The sequence below is a fragment of the Callithrix jacchus genome, chromosome 8 (assembly GCF_049354715.1).
Source record: "Callithrix jacchus isolate 240 chromosome 8, calJac240_pri, whole genome shotgun sequence".
Lineage (NCBI taxonomy): Eukaryota > Metazoa > Chordata > Mammalia > Primates > Cebidae > Callithrix > Callithrix jacchus.
The window spans coordinates 72,684,672-72,693,655 of NC_133509.1; the positions used below are offsets into that span (position 1 = coordinate 72,684,672).

The following is an 8,984-nucleotide window of genomic DNA, read 5'->3' on the forward strand; positions in this document are numbered from 1 at the left end:
TCCCTTTTGGAATAGCAATGTTTACCTACTGTGTATATTCCCATTGTATTTTTGAAGTGAATAACTTGTTTTTGATTCTACAGGCTCATAGGTAGAAGGGACTTGCTTTGTGTCAGATGAGACTTTGGACTGAATTAATGGTGGAATGAGTCAAGACTTTAGGAAACTGTTGGGAAAGCATGATTATATTTTACAATGTGAGAAGGACATGAAACTTGGGAGAGGGCAGGGGAAGTAGAATAGTATAGTTTGGATGTTAGTCCCTTCCCAAATCCTATGTTGAATTGTGATCCACAATGCTGGAAGTGGGGCCAGGTGGGGGGTATTTTATTCATGGGGATGGATGTCTCATGGTCTGGTGCTGTCTTCATGATAGTAAGTTTTTATGAGTGTGGCACATCCCCACGACTCTTTCTCTCTTGCTCCTGCTTTCACCATATGACATGTCTGCTTCCTCTTTGCTTTCTGCTGTGATTATAAGCTTCCTGAGGCCTCCCCAGAAGCTGAGCAGATGTTGGCACCATGCTTCTGTAAAGCCTGAAAAACTGTAATCCAATTAAACCTATTTTCTTTATAAATTACCCAGCCTTAAGTATTTCCTTACAGCAATGCAAAAATTTCCTAATATAGGAAGGGAGACTATAATTATCCTTTGTGTACACTGAAAGGCATCTGGAGGATTTGGCACTGAGCATATTAACAGTGATATGCAATGCAATGCTCTGTGTAGAACCCAAACTGAGTTGCTTTGTGAAGTGAATACGAGGTAGAGAAGTAGACAGTGAAAAAAGACAATTCTAGAGGCTTAGTTGTAAAGAGAGAGAGGAGAGGTAATATGGTAATTACACAGGGATCAATGCCTGCATGTTTTAAAAACTGAGGGTAAAAATCTTAGTATGATGTGTATATTAAGAAGATAAAGCCAATAAAAAGATGTTAATAATGAGGTGAAATTAGGTAGAATGATAATCAAGAAACATGAAAAGTAAAGGAAGGATGCAATGAAGAGCTCTGTCTGGAAGGATTAGTCTCAGGCAAGCCCAGACTGAAAGAAAGAAAAGAAGAATGAAGAGGAAGAGAAATATGTACATAGAGGGAAGGGTGGAGGTGGAAAGGCAAGCCTCTTGAAAGGTGAGACTATGTCTTAGCTGTGTTTAAATTGTCAGCACTCAACATAGCGCAGCATGTGGTAGGCATGAATAAACATTTCTTCAGTTGAATTGAGCTCATCCCCAGTGGCCTCTGTTTTCTCCATGAAGTTGAGGTTTTGCCATTGAAGGGAATGAGAAGAACATAAGGCAAAGAAAGGATGGAAAGATAAAACTGTGGACTAGCTTTGTGGTGCATAGGACAGATGCCTTTGGCAAACATATGAAGATGCTTCTTTCTTTTTATGCTCCTTGTAAAGTATGTGCAATATTGACAGGGAATGGTTTCATCCTCAGTGTTTAAAAGAAAAGAGTAATTACTTATGTGCCGATAGGCTTTTTAAGTCTCTATATTCTCTGTACCTGGCCTTCTTAGAGTTCAGATATAGACATATCAGATATAGACTAGAAGTCTGTTGAGGTTCAAAAATATTGCAGAGAAGATTTTGAACTTGAACTCTGATTTTATTTTCTATTTTTTTCTTATATCTTATATCTCACTACATATTATCAATGCAACTGGTCCTTTTCTAGTTTAACCAGCAGTACTTTTACCCAAAAGTTTCAGATATAACCAAGATTGAAACTCCAAGAGTCAGAGTTATTACTCTAAGGACCGCCTCTCTTCTAGAGAAGAGAATATAAGAGAACATAAGATAAAGCACTTAACTTATAACTTATGAAACATGATTAAATGAAGCAAAAGTAACACAGTTCTAAAGTTACAAATGTTCCTTAATGACCTTCCACTAGATAAAGCAGCAGATTGGATAAAAATGCATATTTCATGCTATGTATTTGTAATCATTCATCTATATTCTGAATGCAATAATGTTTCACATGTATTAATTTGAACATCAAATATGATGTATAGATATTCTAGTTACTTGGCACTGTTATTTGCTATGAAAGCAATGAAGAAAAGGTTATTAGACATTTTAGGCTGTTTTGCACATTTCTATCACCATTGTTCTGCCTAAAGTTTAAAATCTTTAGGACCCAAATTTTTACTTCAAAAGTAGCTTATATTCTTTGTGTGCTGGTGAATTTCTTGATCAAGGTATCCTACCTTTTCTTCTGTATCAGTCTCTCTTCACACTGCTGATAAAGACATACCTGAGACTGAGCAATTTACAAAAGAAAGAGGTTTAATTGGATTTAGAGTTCCACGTGGCTGGGGAAGCCTCACAATCATGGTGGAAGGCAAAGAGGAGCCAGTCACATCTTATGTGAATGGTGGAAGGCAAAAAATGAGAGAGGCTGTGCAAGGGAATGCCTCTTTTTAAAATCATCAGATCTTATGAGACTTACTACCACAAGAACATAATGGGAAAGACTTGCCCTCATGAGTCAATTACCTCCCACCCATTCCCTCCCACAACATGGGGGAATTCAAGATGAGATTTGGGTGGAACACAGCCAAACCATATTATCCTTTCTATTTTATTCAAATGTTACTAGGAACTGATTAAATTCTAAAAAATAGTAAACACTCAAACATCACCTACTGCATGAAGGCTTCACTAGCCTTAACCAGCTATTGGTTTCTTCCTCTATCTGTTCCTGTAGGTTCCTGGTGTTTTACCAATCTATAGAAATTTATATAGTGTTTTGTAATTACATTTTGGTTTTATTATTTCCTTTCCTGAACTGATGAAAGGCAGAGATTATGTCATTTTCCCTTTGTATCTTTTGGGAGACATATTCTTGGCATTTCTGCACATCTTGCATCAACTTTTATTATGGATTATCTTTTCTTTTCTTTTTTTTTTTTTTGAGATGGAGTTTCACTCTTGTTACCCAAGCTGGAGTGCAATGGCGTAATCTTGGCTCACTGCAACCTCCGCCTCCTGGGTTCAGGCGATTCTCCTGCCTCAACCTCCTGTTGGACTATCTTTTCAAAGATGTGTGTATAGCAAACAGCCTTGGAAGATGTAGTGTCTCACACTACGACAGAAGGTAGATTTTTTTTTTCTGGCTAAGTAATAAAGATAATTCTCTGTGGCAAAGGTTGCGGAGGTATTCTAGCAATCTTCTTTAAAGGATGGAATTTTCTAAGCCCCAGGTTCCTCAGTTGTGACACAAACCCACTGTGTGTGCAGCATCCACCTGGGATGCCTTAATGTCACCTGTATACAACTTAGAGGAGGATGGTGATGGAGAAGAGAGATTTGTGTGAACATGAATCTCATACTGCCTACTGTGCTGTGAGTAATCAAGTTGTTTTCTCTAACCCCAGAGTACAATGTCTCCTACAATATCCACAAAATGGGTCAGGCTAACTTGTTAGCTTGCAAGTAGGGTAAAGTCTCAGACCTTCACAATTCTTGGAAGTTTCTATAATATATAGCATTTACATTATGTATTATATTTATATATATGTTGTCTGGAAGTGTAGGAGGATGAACTAGATTTTCAATTTTTTAGTACATTTAATTTACTTTAACTACAGAGAGAGATTTTCATCATTTTTTAAGCTACAAGTTCTATTATCTTGGTAAATTTCTTAATCTGTCTACATCTCAGTTTCCTTATGTGTAAAGGGAAAAATAAAAGTATTGGCCTTATAGGTTTGTGGTGGAAGTGGAGATGTACTGACAAGACTCCTTTCTTCTAGGAAAGACTTGCCCAGCTGTAAAGACAACAGTCAGCAGACAGCCTCCATCAGTTTGTCTTTTAGGTCTGCCTGAGATGCAGAGTCACATTACCTGAGGTCACTCCCATTTTCGGGAAGTGAGCATCCAGTGATGGTGCAGTGTGTTTATGGGTTACATAAAGGATGAATCATTTGGGTCCCCTACTGGACAACTTTGTTGGGCAATATAGTTGCTTCAGAGCCCCCTGCTGGATTGACGGTTTCTCCCTCTGGGCAATTCTGCTTTCTTTCACAGATTTCCCTTTCTTTTATAGGTTTTGATCCTGGTCAAATATTCTCCAAACTCTGTCCTAGCATCTGCTTTGGGAGCACTCAAACTGCATCAGGACGATTGTGGATAGTAAGACAGTAAGAACACATCGGTCATTCAATGCAATCCTTGTATATGGTGTGTATACATTAAATATTAGCATATTGTTATAATTACTATTATTATTATGATCAACTATATGGAACACCCTGAAAGCATGGTCCCTGCAACCCAGAATGCTGGTGCTCTTTAACAGTGTGTGTGGTAAAGATGAAAAGGGTAATTAAGTTATTAAAATCCTACCATAATATGTGATAGTTGAAACAATCAGAGATAATCAATCTGGAGAAGGAAAGCTTTGGAAAGCACCAGGTAGCTGCCTGCCAATACTCAAATGGCTGTGATCTGAAAGTGAGATTAGACTGATTCTGAGGGAACCCAGACGTAGGAACAGGGCAAATGTGGAAGTCATAAAGAGGCAGATTTGGGTTCAAGGTAAAGAAAGCTTTTGAACATGGCTTTTTAAAATAGTCCAGGCTCCCGCAGGAAGGTCCCTTATCAGAGACACTATTTAGAGGACTCATGGTGTTTATGAGGATAAGGGACTGTTATAAACCAGATGACCTCTGAGATTACTGTTTGGAAGAAATATAGAAATCTACAAGTTAAACTTCTTATAGCAGGCAGAAGGCTCATATTTACTTTCTCAATATTTTCAAAACAAATATTTATCAGAGTTGTTAGCTGTGTAATGTTGACTCAATGTAAGTGATGGACCAACTCTTAGTGGCAAAAATGCTGATTTCTGCTCTACTAGTTTAATTCATCTTTATAATATATGTGGCAAAATAGACAAGTATCTACACAGCTTCATTGTGTAATGGGATGCCCAGGGATGAGGAATTTAAAATATATACATATATATTTAGTAAGGGATGCTGTCATAAAAGTTACTAGAGAGCAGGTGTTAAGGACACTCTGGAAAAGACCTCTTTGTTTGGGAAAACTACTTGGGTATCTCCTTTTGGAAATGTAGATGTTACATAGGGATCCTACACCTGACTCTTAAATCTTTTAGTTCACATCTCTCTTATATGGTTAGGATGTTTGTTGCCTCCAAATCTCATGTTGAAATGTGACCTCCAATGTTGAAGATGGAGTCTAGTGGGAGGTACTGGCTCATGGGGTGGATCATCATGAATGGCTTAGTGTCATCATCTAGGTGATGAGCAATATCTAGTTCACATGAGATCTCATTGTTAAAAAGAGCCTGGAACCTCTCCCTTCTCTCTATTGCTCTCTCTCTTTCTCACCATGTGATACATTGGCTCCCTTTGCCTTCTGATATGATTATAAGCTTCTGGAGGTTCTCACCAGAAGTAGGTGCTGGCACTATGCTTTACGTATAGCCTGTAGAACTGTGAGCCAGTTAAACTTTTCTTTATAAATTACCCAGTCTTTGGTATTCATAGCATTCAAGAAAGAACTAACACCGAAAATTGGTACCAAGGAGTGGGGTATTGTTATAAAGATACTGGAATATGTGGGAGTGGCTTTGCTACTGGGTAATGGGCAGAGGTTGGAAGGGTTTGAAGAGCTCCAAAGAAGACAGGAAGATGAGGGAAAGTTTGGAACTTCTTAGAGACTGTTTAAATGATTGTGACCAAAATGCTAAAAGAGATATGGATGGTGAAGTTCATGCTAATGAAATCTCAGATAGAAATTAGCAATGTATTGGGAATTGGAGTAAAGGTTGCCCTGTTACTCCCTAGTAAAGAACTTGGTTACATTGTGTCCATGTCCTAGAGCTTTGTGGAAGTTTCAACTTAAAAGTGATGACAGGGTATCTGGTAGAAGAAATTTCTAAGCAGCAAAATGTTTAAGTTGTGTGCCTGATTCTAAGAGCTTATGATCAGATCTGGGAGCAAAGGAATGACTCGAAGTTGGAACTTATATTTAAAAGGGAAGCAGAGTGTAAAAGTTTGAAATATTTGCAGCCTGGCCCTGTGGTAGAGAAAGAATCCAAGCAGGCTGCAGAGCAACAACTTGCTAAAAGAGAGCCAGGTGTGAATATCCAAGATCATGGGAAAAAGACCTCAAAGGCATTTCAGAGACCTTCTAAGTAGTCCCTCCCATTACAGGGACTCTAGTAGGAATGAGGCCTACAGGTCTCAAGACCTAGGAGGAAAGAGTAATGTTATGAGCCATGTCCAGAACCTTGCTGACCTGCATAGCCTCAGGACTCTGTTCCCCGAATCTATGCCACTCTGTCTCTATCCTTAGCTCAAAGAAGTCCATGTACAGTGTGGCCCACTGCTCCAGAGGGTGCAAGCTATAAACTTTGGTGGATTCCATGTATATTTTTTACAGCAATGCAAGAACAGACTAACACACCCTCAATTTAAAAGTTGCCTGAGAAGAGATGGGCAACTTTGTCAAGGAGTCAAATTGCCTTTGGGATGTTGGGGAGGGAAACGGTGCAGTAACCCTTAACAGTTTTCCTTAAGTTTGCAAGTTATTAAACTTGATCATATGTACTGGGGTAGCCCTCCCTGACCCCTGAGGTGAAACTTACGGGAAGAAAAGTCATGTTCTTATTTCTAAAACTGTTAACACAAGCCTGTCAAAAGGTTCTAGAGAGCTAACTCAAAGCACAGCCTATGGTATACTGAGCATTTCTTTTACTGTAAGGAGGTCTGGTAAGAGTTTGAGTGGGTATGTGCATGTGTGTGTGTGTGTGCGTGTGTATGTGTTCATGTGAGCATTATATCTTTTTACCCTGGGTTAATGTAATTACACATTTTCTCTTCCCTTAATCCATGGCAATGTCCTGTAACCCCTGTAGTTCTGAAGGTTCTATGCTGTTGTCAATACCTTAGTTAAAGGCTTCTCCTCTGTGGGCCTGAGCAGACTGTGTGGACAAGGTAGAAAGGATAGTTTCATCAGCTGCAGCCAGTTCCAGTTGGTATCAGGGTCAGCTTCTTTGTGGCTTTTGGATGGAGCAAAGTCATACATAATAGATGGGAATTTATATATGTGTGTTTTTGTGTGGAGAGGGTTGAGGGTAGACAAAAGGATCTATTATCAAAATAGATGTTTCCAGTCCATATCCAGAATAACTTTTGTGTCAACATAGGGACCTATCAAAAAGTCCTTTTCTGATTTTTCTGAATAAGCATATTCATGTTTTCAGCTAAAGATACTGCTAGCAAAGTCTCCTGAGATGCAAGCACAGCAGGGTATCCTATTTCAGACTACAATAACTGGCCCACTCTCTTTTCTTTGGTTGTTAATTTGAGAGACACCCCTCACTTTTTTCCTGCTTTATTCACTTTTTCCCCCTTACATCTTCTTGTTTTCTCTTGGGTGGTCATTGCAAGGTTGTAACATAAAGGATTCAGTCTCTTAAAGAGACGTTTTCCAGTTTCCTACAATGCTTTATGTGGGGAGACCAGAGGTAGTTGTAACACTAGGAAGAGAAATTTTGCCTTTTTCTGTTCTCTTCTGAGAAACTGTCACCAAAGAAACCTTGTTTCTATGGTAGCTCATGCCTGGATCACTATAGTACTGCCAGACTGATTTTTGGCAGCAACATCAGCAAATACCATTAAGAATAATGCATGCCAAGGGACTGATGGACCTTTCTGGTGTCTTTTCTCTAAGTCACTAATAACCAGAACTGACCTTCCTTGTTTAAAGAAACACCACTGGCCTTCAATGATTTGTTAAGAATAGGGAGTGAGACACTAGTGAGAAATGAAAGGCATTCTCTGGATAAGTGACTAATTTGAATGTTAAAAAAATGTTGAAAGTGGACTAATTTGAACATTAAAGGGAACATAACCTCATTTTATGAAGTGTAATATGCCAGATAATATTGGATAAGCTAGCTCATGAAAAAAGTCAGGATCGTGCCCACCACGACATGGCCAGAATCCAGTGAGCCTGATTGGATTCCAGTCAAGCTGAATTTCAGACCCAGTTTAATATCAATTGCCTTATCAGCAATTCTTCATGGGTTTATAGCTCCTTTGTTAGTTTGGGAGCCTTATTCAGGTGATGAGTGTTTCTCTTTAAAGGTGAGACATTCAGCCACAAACTCAATACATCTCAAGCATAAATATATTTGTTCAAAAATCTCAGCCTAAAATCTACTGGGATGATGAGGAATGAAAGACACAGGACTTTATTTTGTTAAGCACTAGTGAAAAAGGAAAGTGCAGGTTCTCCAGATAGTAATGACATCCCCAATGAGCACTTCAACAACAAAGAAGCAAAATTGAGTTAAAATTCATTTGTCTGCAGGGGCTGATCATGAGACTGTTTGAAAGGCTGGAACAGAGGATGTTGCTTAACTCTACCTGTAAGTGTCTTGCCAGATATTGTGTAAACATTTAACTCAAGGAGGAGGAAGAAATAGTGCCCATTATCTTCTGTGATAACACAGGATCTGATTACCTGTTCTCTGAGATATCCTGCAGTTCAGAGTATTAATTTCACTATACTTTAAAGTGGGTGATAGCAATACCTTTCAGGTCTTTAATTAAAAGCTAAAAGCTGATTCTAGAATCTCCTCATTGTCTGGAGCTATTCTGATACAAGCTCAATTTGCCATAGAGAGTCTCAGAAAAAAAAGAAAGAAAAGAAAATGAAATAAAAAATAGTTGAAAAGAAAAAAAAACAGGTATTTAATTCAATCTCTATTAAACTTTCCCTTCACATGTAACCTTTGAGTTAGACAGTTCCTCTTGGAAAGGGATAACACTTTCTTGTCACTAATCCCTAGATAACGTGGTCAGGGGAAACAGGAAATAGATACAGTAATAGATTTGAGTCTCTGGATTTTTCTTACTATTTAGCCAATAGTAAGGTAGGAAAAAGGCAAGATAAAAAAATAAAACAGCACAGACAGAAAATACCCATTTGTCCA

The 8,984-nt window shown here is 38.5% G+C and overlaps 1 long non-coding RNA gene across 1 annotated transcript in view; it reads left to right on the forward strand.

The window, feature by feature from the left end:
- LOC144577510 (uncharacterized) overlaps positions 1-4,187 on the forward strand; it is an 82,677-nt gene extending 78,490 nt beyond the window's left edge. Inside the window, exon 3 of the long non-coding RNA XR_013521646.1 lies at positions 4,059-4,187. This is a non-coding gene — a long non-coding RNA (uncharacterized LOC144577510). The remainder of the gene's footprint in view (positions 1-4,058) is intronic.
- The last annotated feature ends 4,797 nt before the right edge of the window (positions 4,188-8,984 follow it).